Here is an 18803-nt window from a genome sequence, read left to right as displayed (position 1 = left end):
TCTGCACACAGTAAGCGCTCAATAAATGCGATTGATTGATTGATTGATTTTATTAATGATGTGCATCTAGCTTTATTTCTATTTATTCTGACGACTTGACACCTGTCTACATGTTTTGTTTTGTTGTCTGTCTCCCCCTTCCAGACTGTGAGCCCCTTGTTGGGTAGGAACCGTCTCTATATGTTGCCAACTTGTACTTCCCAAGCGCTTAGTACAATGTTCTGCACACAGTAAGCGCTCAATAAATATGATTGAATGATGAATGAATGAATGAATGAATGAATGGGCATATCACGCCCCTCCTCAAAAATCTCCGGTGGTTGCCTGTCAACCTTCAAATCGAGCAAATTCTCCTCACTCTCGGCTTCAAGGCTCTCCATCCCCTCGTGCTCTGCACACAGTAAAATCTCAAATAAATACGATTGAATGAATGAATGAATCTACTCCCAAACCTTTTAACATAGTGTTTAGAGATCGTGTTTGATTGCCTGGCTTCTATTAGGCAGTGAAAATTTTATTTCTTTTGTTTCCCAACATTTGAAATTAACCACTGAATTTAGCCTGCCTCAAAATGTGAGACTGTCCCTGGGAGAAAGAAATGGTGTCTCCGTTCTCGGCTTTCTGTTTAAAAGGATCCCCTATTGAAACACTTTTCCTTTACTGCTTTTGGCGTTAGCCCCATTGAGGTTTTATACTGGTATTTCTTACAACTCTCTCACTTCCAGCAAATTCTTTAGAGTTTACCTTGGCCTAAATACCTCCTTTCCCCTAGAAGTTCTGTGATGACTTTGAGAAAAAAAAGGCTCTAAAGCCTATTTCAATATAACGTTGAAAGTTAAATTGAAATAGGCTTTAACCTAATAGAAATGTTAAATGTAAATACTGAACATTAGAGAAGTAGCATGGCCAAGTGAAAAAGTCTAGAAATGGGTGTCAGAGGACCTGGGTTCTAATAATGTCTCTGCCACTTTTTTTTTTTGGTGATATTTGTAAAGCGCTCCCTATTTTCCAGGCACTGTACTAAGCTCTGGGTTAAATACAAGGTAATCAGGCAGGACACAGTCTGTGTTTCTCATAGGGCTCACGGTCTCAATCCCCATTTTATATTTGAACCTCCTCCGGACTGTAAGCTCAACCCTTAGACTGTGGAAAAGAGCCCGGGCTTTGGAGTCAGAGGTCATGGGTTCAAATCCCCACTCCGCCAATTGTCAGCTGTGTGACTTTGGGCAAGTCACTTCACTTCTCTGGACCTCAGTTCCCTCATCTAGAAAATGGGGATTAAGACTGTGAGCCCCCCGTGGGACAACCTGATCACCTTGTAACCTCCCAAGGACTTAGAACAGTACTTAAGAGAAACAGTGTGGTTCAGTGGAAAGAACCCGGGCTTTGGAGTCAGAGGTCATGGGTTCAAATCCCCACTCCGCCAGTTGTCAGATGTGAGACTTTGGCAAGCCACTTCACTTCTCTGGGCCTTGGTTACCTCATCTGTAAAATGGGGATTAAGACTGTAAGACCCCCGTGGGACAACCCGATCACCTTGTAACCTCCCCAGCGCTTAGAACAGTGCTTTGCACATAGTAAGTGCTTAATAAAAGCTATCATTATTATTATTATTATTGTTAACTCATCCTCTTCTCTGTAACCAATCTACCAACTTGTTTATCTTGTACTTTCCTAAGTGCTTAATATAGTACTCTGTGCACTATAAGTGCTCAATAAATAACTGATTGACTAAATTTACAGATGAGGTAACTGAGGCACAGAGAAGAGAAGTGACTTGCCCAAGTTCCAAATGCTTAGTACAGTGCTCTGCACAAAGGAAGTGCTCAATAAATATGATTGAATGAATGAATGAAGATCACAGAGCAGATAAGTGGTGCAGAAAACTCTCCCTTGACCCCACTGCCCCCTCCAGTTATCTCCCCATCTCCCTCCTACTCTTCCTTTCCAAACTCCTAGAGCAAATCGTCTACACTCGCTGCCTCGAATTCCTCTCCTCCAACTCCCTCCTGGAACCCCTCCAATCTGGCTTCCGTCCCTTCCACTCCACCGAACTGCCCTCTCAAAGGACAGCAGTGACCTCCTTCTTGCCAAATCCAATGGCTCCTACTCCATCCTAATCCACCTTGCCCTCTCAGCTGCCTCTGACACTGTGGACCATCCCCTTCTCCCCAACATGTTATCCAACCTTGGCTTCATGGACTCCATCCTCTCCTGGTTCTCCTCTTATTTCTCTGACCATTTATTCTCAGTCTCCTTCACGGTCTCCTCCTTCCCAACCCATCGCCTTACTGTAGGGGTTCCTCAAGGGTCAGTTCTTGGTCTCCTGTTCTCCATCTATACTCACTCCCTTGGTGAACTCATTCACTCCCATGGCTTCAACTATCATCTCTACACAGATGATACCCAAATCTAATTCTCCTTCCCTGCTCTCTCTCCCTCCCTCCAGGCTCATATCTCCTCCTGCCTTCAGGACAGCTCCACCTGTATGCTTGCCCACCACCTAAAACTCAACACGTCCAAGACTGAGTTACTTACCTTCCCTCTCAAACCCTGTCCTCTCCCTGACTTTCCCATCATTGTGGATGGCACTACCATCCTTCCTCCCTGCCCCACAGTCCTTATGTATAGAGCTACAATTCTGTTTATTTATACTGATGCCTGCTTACTTGTATTGGTGTCTGTCTTCCCACCCAGACTGTGAGCCCGTTGTGGGCAGGGATTGTCTCTCTTTATTGCTGTATTGTACTTTCCAAGTGCTTAGTACAGTGCTCTGCACCCAGTAAGCACTCAGTAAATTGATTGATTGATTGTTCCTGTCTCACAAGCCCACAACCTTGGTGTCATCCTTGACTCTGCTCTCCCATTCACCCCACATATCCAATCCGTCACCAAAATCTGTCGGTCTCACCTTCACAACATCACCAAGATCCGCCCTTTCCTCTCCATCCAAACCGCCACCTTGTTAATACAATCACTCATCTTATCCCGACTGGATTACTGCATCAGCCTTCTTCCTGACCTCCCAACCTTCTGTCTCTCCCCATTTCAGTCTATACTTCACTCTGCTGCCCGGATTATCTTTCTACAGAAACACTCTGGGCACGTCACTTCCCTCCTCAAAAATCTCCAGTGGTTGTTTATCAACCTTCATATGAAGCAAAAACTACTCACTATTAACTTCAAAGCTGTCCACCCCCTCGCCCCCTCCTACCTCACCTCCCTTCTGTCCTTTTCCAGCCCAGCCCGCACCCTCCGCTCCTCTGCTGCTAACCTACTCACTGGGCCTCGTTCTCGCCTGTCCCGCCGTTGGCCCCCGGCCCACGTCCTACTTCTGGTCTGGAATGCCCTCCCTCCTCACATCCGCCAAACTAGCACATTTCCCCCTTTCAAAGTCCTCCTGAAGCTCACCTCCTCCAGGAGGCCTTCCCAGACTGAGCCCCCCCTTTCCTCTGCTCCTCCTCCCCTCCCCATCACCCTGACTCCCTCCCTCCACTCTACCCCACTCCCCACCCCACAGCACTTGTGCATGTATCTACGTATTCATTATTCTATTTATTTTATTAATGATGTTGATCTATGTATATATGTTTGTACATATTTATTACTCTATTTATTTATTTATTTTATTTGTACATATCTATTCTATTTATTTTATTTTGTTAGTATGTTTGGTTTCGTTCTCTGTCTCCCCCTTTTAGACTGTGAGCCCACTGTTGAGTAGGGACTGTCTCTATATGTTGCCAATTTGTACTTCCCAAGCACTTAGTACAGTGCTCTGCACATAGTAAGCGCTCAATAAGTACGATTGATGATGATGATGATGGTGATCTAGCTATAATTTTATTTATTTATATTGATGCTATTGATGCCTGTCTACTTGTTTTGTTTTATTTTGTTGTCTGTCTCGCTCACTTCTAGACTGTGAGCCCGTTGTTGGGTAGGGATTGTCTCTCTCTGTTGCCGAATTTTACATCCCAAGCACTTAGTATAGCGCTCTGCACACAGTAAGCGCTCAAGAAAAGTTCATTCATTCATTCATTCAATCGTATTTATTGAGCGCTTACTGTGTGCAGAGCATTGTACTAAGCGCTTAGCATGGCTGCAGCGGCCGGACGTGAGCTGCCGCACGAGGTGGTCAATCAATCAATCAATCAATCAATCATATTTATTGAGCGCTTACTGTGTGCACAGCACTGTACTAAGCGCTAGCACTGTACTAAGCGCTATTATTATTATTTCATGAAATAAAAGGCTGATGCTACAATGTGCTTAATGATCTCTTCTAATTATTTGCATATTGCACAGATAGTTTCCCTGGCTATGATGAATTGTACTTTCCAAGCGCTTAGTACAGTGCTAAGCACACAGTAAGTGTTTAATAAATATTGAATGAATGAATTAAAATCCAGGTCCTTCTAACTCCTCCATCCGTGCTCTAACCACTAGGCACACTGCCTCTCAATGCCTGATTAGCACAGCACTAGGCACATAGTATGTGTTTAACAAATACCACAGTTATTATAATTATAATTTGAATTATGGTTATGATCAGCAAAGAAAATGTAAGATCTCTAATGGCTAGCTTACGGTGCCTTTATGCTGGATAGAATAAGAAATGGAACCCTCGGAAAATTAAGAATTTACATATATACACATAAAGTTTATGATTCAACATCTTGCATTATTGGTTCACGTTTTAATTGCTATTTGATCATGTAATGATATTGCGTTTTAATCATACTCTGCTTTGTCTCTCAGAGGGAGTGCTGGTCTTCTTGATTCAATTTTCTATTGCTTTTTTATTATTGCATCATTAGTCAGCATTGAAATAACAGGATTTAGCTCTGTGATGCCAATATAGAGTTTTGGCTGTGCAGTGAGCTTTCTAATGCAGGCTGAAACATGACATTTTGTGCGTTCTCATCATTACTCCGTAATGCCCGGCTGATTTGGTGAAAAGATCTACAATCATTTACAAATCTTCTTGGGGGCATTCTTCAAGAGCACATTCATCTGCTCAACCAATCCTTGAATGATTGTTCCTAGGATTTTGGAGAATGCTCACATTCTGTTGAGCAGGAAAAGTTCCCCAGCATAGTGGAAGTGTATTTTTACACCCTCCTGCTTGTGGAGAATAAATTGAATAGGACCAAGCCCACTTAGAATTCCTAGTAATGGAGTACTAATGATGGAGTAGAGACAACAGTAATCAGTATTGATGGTAAACAATGATCGTGCCGCATCATATTTTCAAATAAATTGGTCTTCTGTGCCCTTCTAAATTCACCTGCAGAAATGAAAATTTCAGAGTGTAAATTGAGACTAGGTAATGACGCAGATGAAGAACACTTCAAGGTGTTTAAGGTGTAATATATAGTGAAACCATACTCTATTTATTTATTTATTTTACTTGAACATATCTATTCTATTTATTTTATTTTGTTAGTATGTTTGGTTTTGTTCTCCGTCTCCCCCTTTTAGACTGTGAGCCCACTGTTGGGTAGGGACTGTCTCTATATGTTGCCAACTTGTACTTCCCAAGCGCTTAGTACAGTGCTCTGCACACAGTAAGCGCTCAATAAATATGATTGATTGATTGATTGATTGCAGATTTTCTATTCATTTCTGCCTCTTGGATTTCTTGGTTCGCATGCCTGGTTGGTGAGATATTTGTCCCCAGTGAATTGGGAAGACCATTAAACAGGTGTTGAAAGATGTCACCCAAACTCCCAGTGGCAGATGGGTAAATTGTAGTTCATTTGCCCTCAAGGGTTTGGGGCTGAAGGGGAGATGGGGAGGGGGGGTCCATTTGGATCCCTGACGGTACATTTGGGAAAGTCCCAGATCCTCCTCCTCGTCCGGGGTCCATCTGGAGCCCTCATTGTACAGGAGTCAAAGGAGTTTCAAGAGAAGGCAAGACTATCCTCATCTTGTCTTATGCCTTCGAGTTTCCAATCCATAGCGACACCACAGACACGTCTCTCCCAGAAGGTCCTGCTCTCCATCTGCAATCGTTCGGTAGTGCATCCATGGAATTTTCTTGGTCAAAATCCAGATGTGGTTTACCACTGCCTCCTTCCACGCAGTAAACTCGATTCTCTTTCCTCGACTCTCTCCCGGGCCGCTGCTGCCCAGCACGGGTGCGTTTTGACTTGTAGCAGATTGCCTTCCACTCGCTAGTCAATCAGTCAATCATATTTATTGAGCACTTACTGTGTGCAGAGCACTGTACTAAGCGCTTGGGAAGTAAAAGTTGGCAACGTATCATCACCATCAATCGTATTTATTGAGCACTTACTGTGTGCAGAGCACTGTACTAAGCACTTGGGAAGTATAAGTTGGCAACATATAGAGACAGTCCCTACCCAACAGTGGGCTCACAGTCTAAAAAGGGGAGACAGAGAACAAAACCAAAGATATTAACAAAATAAAATAAATAGAATAGATATGTACAAGTTAAATAGAGTAATAAATATGTACAAACATATATACATATATACAGGTGCTGTGGGGAAGGGAAGGAGCTAAGGCGGGGGGATGGAGAGGGGGAGGAGGGAGAGAGGAAGGAGGGGGCTCAGTCTGGGAAGGCCTCCTGGAGGAGGTGAGCTCTCAGTAGTCTCTGCCACAGTAGTCACAGTGACATTTAGTCACTGCCCAAGCTAGGAACGGAATGGGTAGGCGTCTGCTTGACTCTCCCTCCTGTAGCTGAGACTGGTAGAGGACTGGAAGCTCTCCAGGTGCGACCCCGAGAGGAGGAACACTCTCCTAGATGAGGTTTGATTGCTTCCTGCTGTAATTTAGCAATTTGTGATTGTTAGAGTGCAGTGAGATAGCTGTGGCAACAATACAAACGTGTGGATCACCTTCTGGTCAGATAGCACTAATGTCAGTTGACTGAAAGAAATCACATGGAAAGAGCAAGGAGCCTGGAGTGAAGAGAGGGTTTCTAGTCTCGGCTCTATCGCGGGCCTACTGTGGGACCTTGGACCAGTCAACTAATTTCTCATGCCTATTTCCTCATCTGGAAAATGGGAACAAAACACCTGTTCTCCCTTTTTGACAATGAGAGAATTCCATGTGGGACCGACTGTCAGCTATTTGTTCATTCATCCATTCAATCACATTTATAGAGTGCTTACTGTGGGCAAATCACAGCACTAAGCACTCGGGAGAGTGCAGCATAACAATAAACAGGCACATTCCCTGCCCAGGATGAGATTACAGTCTAGAGACGAGCTTACTATCTTCAAACCAAAAAAGGTGATGACAATGAGGATGAGGATGATGAGGATGCTGTTGATGATGATTACTACTATAGCATGATTTAAATTGATAAAAAAAATTAAACTCATGATGTAGTCTTTTATGGTTCTTGGTACATGATTTGCACTAAATAGCTCTCAATCAAAACATTCTATTTTCACATTTAAGGATATGTGCAGCCATATTTTAAGAGGCTTGGTGTTTTCACCAAGAGCAGCTATTATTCATTCAATTGTATTTATTGAGCTCTAACTGTGTGCAGAGCACTGTACTAAGTGCTTGATAATGATGACATTTATTAAGCACTTACTATGTGTAAAGCACTGTTCTAAGCACTGGGGAGGTTACAAGGTGATCAGGTTGTCCCACGGGGGGCTCACAGTCTTAATCCCCATTTTACAGATGAGGTAACTGAGGCACAGAGAAGTTAAGTGACTTGCCCAAAGTCACACAGCTGGCACTTGGCGGAGTTGGGTTTTGAACCCATGACCTCTGACACCAAAGCCCATGCTCTTTCCACTGAGCCATGCTTGTAAGTGTACCTCCATCTAACCAGGTTTGTGGATGGCATCAGAAGAGACGGATTTCTTTAACCATGGAAATGGAAGATGAAGACATTTGGAAATGATCAATTTATACCAAGCCACATTTACTTGGGTGTCTGTAGTGATGAGAACCAGCTTTGGATGAGGTTGTAAGAGAAATGACCACAGTGGTTATTTTAAAGGAGGCTTGGGGTTTCTTTGGTGTCTCTGTGTTTTCTTGGCTTTAACTACAAGTGGGAAGTCCAATGGCGAGTAGGCCTTGGGTGAGGAAGAAAAGAAGGGTTTTACCTCAGTGCCTGGAACTGGATAAAATGCCACCATGGCTTATTTCCTTGGCCAGGTTCCCAGGAAATTCCTTTCTCATATTTGTGCCTACTTTGAGGCAAGGCTCCTCTCTCCTTCTTCTTCTGAGATCAGGCCCCAGCTTAGGAAAAATAAGGAGGAGGAGTCAGGAAAAGAGAGTTTGGTTTCCTTCTGGGATTTTTTTCTGGGGTTGTGGTTCATTTTCTAGACAGGAGGGAGGAGAGGGAAGTGGGGAGATGAGAAATATCAGCTTCTGGCTCAGAGAGGGTCAGGAGTTAGGACTTGGAATCTGAAACAGGAATTGAATGTGGATTTGAGGCGTTTCATTCATTCATTCATTTAATCATATTTATTGAGCGCTTACTGTGTGCAAAGCACTGTACTAAGCACTTGCGAAGCACAAGTTGGCAATGGTCCCTACCCAACAATGGGCTCACCGTCTAGAAGGGGGAGACAGACAATAAAACAAAACATGTGGACAGGTGTCAAGTCACCAGAATAAATAAAACTAAAGGTAGATATGCATCATTAGCAAAATAAATAGAATAGTAAATATGTACAAGTAAAAGAAATAGAGTAATAAATCTGTACAAACTTGTATACAGGTGCTGTGGGGAGGGGAAGGAGGTAGGGCGGGGGGGATGGGGAGGAGGAGAGAAAAAAGGGGGCTCAGTGTGGGAAGGCCTCCTGGAGGAGGTGAGCTCTCAGTAGGGCTTTGAAGCGAGGAAGAGAGCTAGCTTGGCAGATGTGCGGAGGGAGGGCATTCCGGGCCAGGGGGAGAACGTGGGCCGGGGTTTAGTTCTGTCTCTGAGCTGAGTACCTACGATGCCGAGGGCCAGATTTATGAATCCTATAACGTGGGGGTTGTGCCTGGAAAAATCTCCGTAACAGAGAAAATGTGCCACATCACACAGGTATTCAACTGTTTCTTCTCACAACAGACCACGAATCCAGGCAGAAGAATATCTCCTAATTCTGCTGCGGAATTCCAAACAGATTGCATTGTGAATTTTACGGCCCAACTGATCATATTCACAGATACAGTGATTTCTAATCGAACGCTGTAGCAAACACACGCATCGGGTCCCTCCAAGGAAACCAAGCCAACTTACTCACTGTACCTCAATCTCATATACCTCTCCGGCCTGGAACTCTCTTCCATTTCATGTCCAACAGACCATCTCTCTCTTCATCTTCCAAGCCTTATTAAAATCTTGTCTTCACCGACTAAGCCCTCATTTTTCCAACTCCCTCTCTCTCCTGCATCACCCTTGCAATTACATTCGTCCCCTTTAAGCACTTGCTATTCACCCCACCCTAAGCCCTACAGCTCTAATGTGCATATCTGTAGTTCATTTAAATGTCTGTCTCCCCCTTCTAGACTGTGAGCCCTTTGTTGGGTATGGACCATCTCTATATGTTGTCGACTTGTACTTGCCAAGCGCTTAGTACAGTGCTCTGCACACCATAGGCACTCAATAAATACGATTGAATGAATGAATGTCTTCCTGTCTAGACTGTAAGATTCTGTGGGCAGGGAACATGACTACCGACTCTGTTATAGTGTACTCTCCCAGAGATTTGTACAATGCTCTGCACACAATAAGCGCTCAATAAATACGATTGAGTGAATGAATGAATGAAAAGGATTGTGTCTTCTAGACTATGAGCCCACTGTTGGGTAGGGACCGTCTCTATATGTTCCCAACTTGTACTTCCCAAGCGCTTAGTACAGTGCTCTGCACACGGTAAGCACTCAATAAATATGATTGAATGAATGAATGACTGTGAGCCCACTGTTGGGTAGAGACTGTCTCTATATGTTGCCAACTTGTACTTCCCAAGCGCTTAGTACAGTGCTCTGCACACAGTAAGCGCTCAATAAATACGATTGATTGATTGATTGATTGAATGAATGAATGTGTCATTTGCTTCAATTGTACAATCCCAAGTGAGTTAGTAAAGTGAACTGCACCAGTAGGGACTCATTACTACTCTATTGCATCCTCCAAGTGAAACTCAACACAGATAGAAACAGTGACCAGTCTTGCGGTACCAGCAAATTTAGTCTAGATGGGGTGTCTTGCTTCACCAATAATCAATCAGTTGATCCATCATATTATTATTAAATGATAATTATTGTAATTGTTAAGTGCTTACTATATGCCAGGCACTGTACTAAGCTCTGGGGTGGATACAAGGCAATCAGGTTGGACGCAGTCCCTGTCCCATGTGGGGCTCCCAGCCTCAATCTCCATTTTACAGATGCGGTAACAGAGGCCCAGAGAAGTGAAGTGACTTGCCCAAGGCCACACAGCAGACAAGTGGTGGAGTTAGGATTAGAACCCATGAGCTTCCAGGCCTGTGCTCTTGTCATTACACCGTGCTCCTTATTGAACCCTTAATGTGTATAGAGCACTTTATTAAGTGCTTAGGAAAGTAAACTATAGAAGTTGGTAGACACCTCCCCGGCTCACAACAAGCTTATAGTCTACAGGGGGAGGTAGATATTAATATGAATAAATAAGTTATGGATGTGTAAATAAGGGCTCAGAGGCTGAGGAAGGGATGAATAAAGGGTGCAAATCCAAATGCAACATAATAATAATAAAAATGATAATGGCATTTGTTAAGCACTTACTATGTGCAAAGGACTGTCTAAGCACTGAGGAGGATACAAGGTGATCAGGTTGTCCCACGTGGTGCTCACAATCTTAATCCCCATTCTACAGATGAGGCAAGTGAGACCCAGAGAAGTTGAGTGACTTGCCCAAAGTCACACAGCTGACAAGTGGCAGAGCCAGGATTAGAACCCATGACCTCTGACTCCCAAGCCCGGGCTCTTTCCACTGAGCCACACTGCTTCTCTGATGATGATGCAGAAGGGCGTGGGAGAAGAGGAAAGGAGGGCTTAGTCGCGGAAGGTGTCTTGAAGAAGATCTGCTTTCAATAATCCTTTTAAGGTGTCATGAGTGAACGTCTGTCTGATATGAAGAGGAAGGGGAAGCAGCGTGGCTCAGTGGAAAGAGCCCAGGCTTTGGAGTCAGAGGTCATGGGTTCAAATCCTGGCTCCGCCAATTGTCAGCTGTGTAACTTTGGGCAAGTCACTTCACTTCTCTGGGCCTCAGTTCCCTCATCTGGAAAATGGGGATGAAGACTGTGAGCCCCCCGTGGGACAACCTGATCACCTTGTAACCTCCCCAGCGCTTAGAACAGTGCTGCGCACATAGTAAGCGCTTAATAAACGCCATCATCATCGTCATCATTCCAGGCCAGAGGCAGAATGTGGGTGAGGGGTATCATCATCATCAATCGTATTTATTGAGCGCTTGCTGTGTGCAGAGCACTGTACTAAGCGCTTGGGAAGTACAAGTTGGCAACATATAGAGACAGTCCCTACCCAACAGTGGGCTCACAGTCTAAAAGGGGGAGACAGAGAACAAAACCAAACATACTAACAAAATAAAATAAATAGAATAGATATGTACAAGTATAATAAATAAATAAATAGAGTAACAAATATGTGCTAACATATATACATATATACAGGTGCAGTGGGGAAGGGAAGTAGGTAAGATGGGGGATGGAGAGGGGGATGAAGGGGAGAGGAAGGAAGGGGCTCAGTCTTGGAAGGCCTCCTGGAGTAGGTGAGCTCTCAGTAGGGCCTTGAAGGGAGAAAGAGAGCTTGCTTGGCGGATGGGCAGAGGGAGGGCATTCCAGGCCCGGGGGATGACGTGGGCCAGGGGTCGATGGCAGGACAGGCGAGAACGAGGTAGTGGTGAAATAGATAAAATTGAGGTACAGAGAGCAGATTGGCAGTAGAGCAGCAGATAATTGTGCAGGTTGGGTTCAGTGGGAAATTGGGGAGGTAACGTAGGAGGGGACAAGGTGACTGAGTTCTCAGTAAGCTTATGGTGAGGAATTTCTGTTTGATCAGAGGTGAATGAGCAACCCCTGAAGGGTCTTGAGGAGTGGGGAAACGTGGACTTTACATGTCTGTAGAAAAATGATCCAATCAATCCATCAATCACATTTATTGAGCACTTACTGTGTGCAGAGCACTGTACTAAGCGCTTGGGAAGTACAAGTTGGCAACATATAGCCAGCACACTGAAGCAGGGACTGAAGTGGGGAGAGGCAGAACGGCAGAGAGGTCAGCCAGGAGGCCGATGCAGTAATCAAGGCAGGATACAATACACCCATGCAAGAAATTCTAATAGAATAGATCAAACTAAGAACATATACATAAGCTTATAGAATACTGTATAACAATCAGGAATCTCATGAATAAATGACATATAAAGCACTATATGGTCCTCTAGACTGTAAGCTCAGTGTGGGCACGGAATGCATCTGTTATATGGTTGTACTGCACTCTCCCAAGTGCTTGGTACAGTGCTCTGCACACAATAAGCAGTCAATAAATACCGTGAGCCTGTGGTTGGGTAGGGACCATGTCTAGATGTTGCCGACTTGTACTTCCCAAGCGCTTAGTACAGTGCTCTGCACATGGTAAGCGCTCAGTTAATGATTGAATGAATGAATGAATAAATATGATTGATTGACTATGCAAACGAGTCAAAGGTTCACTGATCGCATTGTCAATCAATCAATCGTATTTATTGAGCGCTTACTGTGTGCAGAGCACTGTACTGAGCGCTTGGGAAGTACAAGTTGGCAACATATAGAGACAGTCCCTACCCAACAGTGGGCTCACAGTCTAAAAGGGGGAGACAGTCAACAAAACCAAACATACCAACAAAATAAAATAAATAGAATAGATATGTACAAGTAAAATAGAGTAATAAATATGTACAAATATGTACAAATATGTACAAATTTGTCATTAATACTAAAGGTAGCTGAGGGTTCATGCTTCATTTACTGATCTGACCTCTTCACCTGACAAAGTTGTAACCCGCCTGCTGGGTCAAATTGTTCAAAGCGTGGCTCAGTGGAAAGAGCATGGGATTTGGAGTCAGAGGTCATGGGTTCAAATCCTGGCTCTGCCAGCTGTCAGCTGTGTGACTTTGGGCAAGTCACTTAACTTCTCTGTGCCTCAAGTTCCCTCATCTGTAAAATGGGGATGAAAATTGTGAGCCCACTGTGGGACCACCTGATCACCTTGTATCCCCCCAGTGCTTAGAACAGTGCTCTGCACATAGTACATGCTTAACAAATACCATTATTATTATGATGATTATTATATGGCGGTAAAAAAAACACATAGCTTGGTCCTCCAGCCTAGCACATTTGCACTTGTGGGATTAATCAATTATTCAGTCTATCAAAAGTATTAAACATTTAATATATGTAGAGTATTGTACTCTATTCCTGGTAGAATACAACTGAATACATGATCCATGATCTCCAGTTTACATTCTAAAGGAAGAGAGAGAGATAGTAAATATAAATTGGAGATAAGTGGAAAAAGGAAAAGAGGATACATACATGTTAGTATTTAAGTAATAGGGTAGGAAAGATATGTGCAAAATACTATGTGAAGTTTTGAATACTGGAATGCTTATCTGGCACAAAAGTGTTACCGTAATTGTTTGGGATTAGCGATCAATAAATGATATATATTGACCACTTTCTGTGTGCAGAACACTAAATTGAAGGCTTCGAAAGACATAAGGTGGAGAGATGAGAGATCAACCAGGGTAGGCTCCCTGAAGGAGACGTATGTTCACAAGAGCAGTGTGGCTCAGTGGAAAGATCCCGGGCTTGGGAGCCAGAGGTCATGGGTTCTAATCCCGACTCCGCCACTTGTCAGCTATGTGACTTTGGGAAAGTCATTTAACTTCTCTGGGCCTCAGTTACCTCATTGTAAAATGGGGATTAAGACTGTGAGCCCCATGTGGGATAACTTGATCACCTTATATCCCCCCCAGTGCTTAGAATGGTGCTTTGCTTCACTTAACAAAAGCCATCATCATCATTATTATTATTATTAAGAGCTGTGGAAATGAGAAGAACTCAGTCTGGAAAATTTGAAGAGTGCTCTACCTCACTATCTCTCTCTCTACCGCTCCATTCCATCCACCCATCTGTCCATTATCATCCAGTTACTAAGCGCTCTCAGTACTTAGACTATTTATTGGGATCGCAGCTTCCAGGTTTCTCACTGGATCCTCGGGGATGGGAGCAGAATATCTGTTGAAGAGGGCCGGACTGAAAACACAGCAGGGCTGTTTAATCCTAATCGAGATGTGGAAAGCATTTGTGTCCTCATAACCTCCCAGAGCCCATTTGTAGAGACCTTACAGACCCTGAAAAGTAAGACCCCCTCAGGGTTTGGAATATTTTTTCCCCATGAACAATGCTATGCGTTGTCTGTGTATATAATTGGCACAGTTAAAAATAGGGCCTTTTTCTATACTTCTTGGTTTGGACCTTTTCGGGAACAGCGAACCAAATTTAAGGCTCTAGTGTTAGGATCCAAAAGAACTCAAATTCTATTAGGGTTTTAGTGCCTAGTATGCAATAATCAGGTACGATAGGTATAATGTATCATTTTGTTTTTGATTTATCAGGAGACTGCTTTTCTGCAGCGTGAGAAGGCTATTCATATTTGTTGTTGCTACTGTTAATTCAAAACTCTTTTCTGAAGATAGTACTGCATAAAGGAGCATTGATGTTAGCTGTTTTAATTCTAAGAAGGCATTCTAAGCTTCTCTTTTCTAACCAATTACTTCCTTATTTGCCAAGCTAAATGATTTGGTTTCCTTAGCTGTTGCTAAACTGTGTCCTCTCATCTCTTTGTGTTGATTTGTAGCCTTGGGGATTGAAATTTCCGTCCCCTTATCTGAGAAGAGCCTCTTCAGCTTTGAAGCCCCAATGGTGAATTCACAGTTGAACATTTCTGTGCTGCATGGGATGCAACAATTTTCTTTAAATAGCGCGGTTGTTATTTAGCATCATCCCAAAATGTGGTGTTCCGACTAAAGGAAGACCCCCTTCCTTCAAATGAAGACCCAGAACTGGGTGAGATTCATTCATTTGTATTTATTGAGCACTAACTGTGTGCTAAGTGCTAGGGAGAGTATAATATAACAATAAACTGACACATTCCCCCCACAACGAGCTTACAGTTTAGAGGGGGACACTGATATTAATATAAATATAGACAACAGCTAATGTCTGTTGTGACTGTGTTCTAGTGAATCTTTCTTTTAATCAAGAGTGGAGCTAAGGCTTTTTGCCTTGTTTCGGATCAGTCTTACCCAATGACATGGCTCTGCATAAATCTCTGGGTAGGCTGCTCGGTAGAGGTGTGGCAGGAGAGGGGGTGCTCTGTATAATAATAATAATAATAATAGTGATGGCATTTATTTATTTTTTAATGGCATTTATTAAGCTCTTACTATGTGCAAAGCACTGTTCTAAGAGCTGAGCACTGTTCTAAGCACTGAATTATAATAATAATAGTAATGGCATTTATTTTATTTTTTAATGGCATTTATTAAGTGCTTACTATGTGCAAAGCACTGTTCTAAGCACTGGTGAGGTTACAAGGTGATCAGGTTGTCCCATGGGCGGCTCACAGTCTGAATCCCCATTTTAAAGATGAGGTAACTGAGGCACAGAGAAGTTAAGTGACTTGCCCAAAGTCACACAGCTGGCAATTGGCAGAGCCGGGATTTGAACCCGTGACCTCTGACTCCAAAGCCCGCACTCTTCCCACTAAGCCATGCTGCTTCTCTTCTGAAGTCCCTGAAAAGTACAAGATGTAACACTAGTGTAGCAAGAGGATGGTAGACACACAATTTGCGCCATTTTGGGGGGTCCACCCCCACAAAAATAGAGCAGCGGGGAATAACTTGAAAAACCTGACAAATCTGAACTATTTTCCTGTTCCCCTCTCCCTCTAGCCCACTGCCCAGTCAAGTAGGCGTCCCCTCATGTGCAAACATATCATTAATGAGGTTCTTCTTCGCCCTCAGCTATTTCCATTAGAAAAAAGATAGCCCCAAGGCAGACCCAACCAGCTTGCCAGTGCATTTTCCAATTAAAAAGTCCTCAGGTTTTGATCTTGCAGTGTTTGCAGTCTTAATTCCTACTTAGAGATTTCTTTAAGGCTTTGGTAAATTAAGATTCATTTTCACATTGATATATTTAAATTGTTAATTAGACCTTACATCAAAATATTCCTTGCATGGTGATCAAATTGTTGATGGCTAGTCGCAGGTTAATTCAACTCCATCCAATACCCTTTTGTTCCAGGATATCAAGATGTATGTGGCAGAATCGGTCCCAAGCATTAAGCATGCCTAGATAGATAGATAGATTATGGAGGTAAGTGCTATTATCAGGTCCATTTTATCGATGAAAAATTTAACAGGCTGAACACTCTATCTGTCATACATGACAGAAACAGGACCCAAACTTATATCTCTTGATTCCTTGTCTTTTGACTGAAATGAGCACAAAGCTGCCATTTTTCTTATCGTTGAACCAAGCTATAGAGGTTACTAAAAATGCTTTTTTAGAGCACGATAAAATATTTTTTTTCCGTTTTTCTGAACTGTGATAGTAGGCTTCATTCTGCATTGAAGTGGGATAATGTGTTGCCGACTTGTACTTCCCAAGCGCTTAGTACAGTGCTCTGCACACAGTAAGCGCTCAATAAATACGATTGATTGATTGATAAGGAAGCTTTATCTACAAGCCGACAGTTTAATTGACTAATGGTGATAAAGAAGATGATGATAATAATGATGATACTGATAATAAGTACTTACTATCTGCCAAACACTGTCCTTTGAGATGGGGTATATTATCAGATAAGACCTGTCCTCTGTCACTAAGAGTGAGGAAGAACAGACATTTTAACCCCATTTTACAGATGAGGAAACTGAGGCACAGAGAAGTTAAGGGAATTACCCAAGATCTCATAGGAGGCAAGTAGCAGAGCTGGGTTAGAACCCAGGTCCTGTTATTCTCAGTGTTGTGCTCTTTATATTAGGTCTAGAATAGTCTAGACCATTCTCTCTTCTCCTTTTAAGGATGACTACAAATATTTGGGATTTCAACCTCTTTTGTAGAAGTACTGTTAATAAGCAATATTTTTCTCCATCCAGGATTCCATTCTATACACCAGGGACAATTTATTGCAAAAAATAATTAAAATTTCCCTTCATGCACACCCTGAATTTACCAGAAACACACATTCATTCATTCAATTTATTGAGCTCTTAGTGTGTACTAAGCACCGTCCTAAATTCTAGGGAGAGTACAGTATAACAATAAACTCCCATATTCCCTGCCCACAACAAGTTAACAGTCTAGAGGGGGAGACAGACATTAATATAAATAAATAGCGAACAGCTAATGTCTGCTGTGACTGTGTTCTGGTGAATCTTTCTTTTAAAACATGCAGCAGCTCACCATGGAGAAAGCAGTGGAAGTTTTTAAAAGTAACTCTTGTGCCAGAAGTTGGATTTCTTTATACAAGCATGTTTTTGTTTTTACCAGAATATGTAGAGAGAACTTAATGAGGTGCCGTATGTCAAGTCTGGAGTCAGATGTAAAACAAATAATTAAAATAGATCCCTTCTCAATCAAAACAGATTGTGATATGTTGCTAGAAGGGAAGTGAATCTGATTTATTGTGTTTGGGCCAGATTTCAGGACAGTCGGTTTCATTGAAACTGTCTCATGTTGAAACGTTGCATTGCTCTTGATGCAGAATACTAAGTTTCAAACCATCAATAATTCCTTTTCCATACTTAATACACTGTAAAATGAGAAAAATCACAAGGGTCTGGACATGTGAAAGCTTCTGAAACCCTAGTCTTTGGGAGTCAGGGAGGTGTTTGAATCTCACATCTCGCTAATTATAAACACAATGAAATACACAATATTTCTTACACAGTTTGTTTATTGAATTCAGCTCTCCCTATCTTCAAAGTCCTCCTGAAATCATGTCTCCTCCAAGAGGGCTTCATTGATTAATTTCTATTCTTCCCTACACACAGCCCCTCAATGACCCCAAAACAAATGTCACCTGAACACTTGTGTACTCACAGCCATTTAAGTACATATCTTACATATTTTATTTCTTAAGCACAAACTTGTGTCCTCCTCCCCTTTGGCGTGGAGGATAGAGCAGGATCCTGGGAGTCAGGAGGTCATGAGTTCTAAGTCTGGCTCCACCACCCGTCTGCTTTGTGACCTTAGGCAAGTCACTTAACCTCTCTGGGCCTCAGTTACCTCATGAGGATTGAGATTGTGAGCCCCATGTTGGACAACTTGATTACCTTATCTACCCCAGTGCTTAGAAAAGTGCTTGGCATGTAGTAAGAGCTTAAGAAATGCAATATTTATCACTATTGTTATTATTATTAGTAGGAGTAGTAGTATTATACAAGCAAAATGCATGAGGGGCACCCAGTCTCAATCCCCATTTTACAGATGGGTAACTGGGGCCCAGATAAATGAAATGACTTGCCACAAAGCAGACAAGTGATGGGGCCAGGCTTAGAACCCATGACCTTTTGACCCCCAGGCTGCTTCTCACCCACCACATGATGTCCACCACATGTACGGAATGAGATTTCTGTGCTAAATATCAAGCGACTCACAGTGAACATTTTAACGCTACCATTCTGGTTGCCCATTTGGAGATATGTGGAGGCATTTTTTTCCCAAGAAGGAATGATGGTGTTATCTTTACTCCAGCCTGAG

This window comes from Tachyglossus aculeatus, chromosome X1 (assembly GCF_015852505.1).
Source record: "Tachyglossus aculeatus isolate mTacAcu1 chromosome X1, mTacAcu1.pri, whole genome shotgun sequence".
Taxonomy (NCBI): Eukaryota; Metazoa; Chordata; class Mammalia; order Monotremata; family Tachyglossidae; genus Tachyglossus; species Tachyglossus aculeatus.
This window is presented reverse-complemented; position numbering follows the sequence as displayed.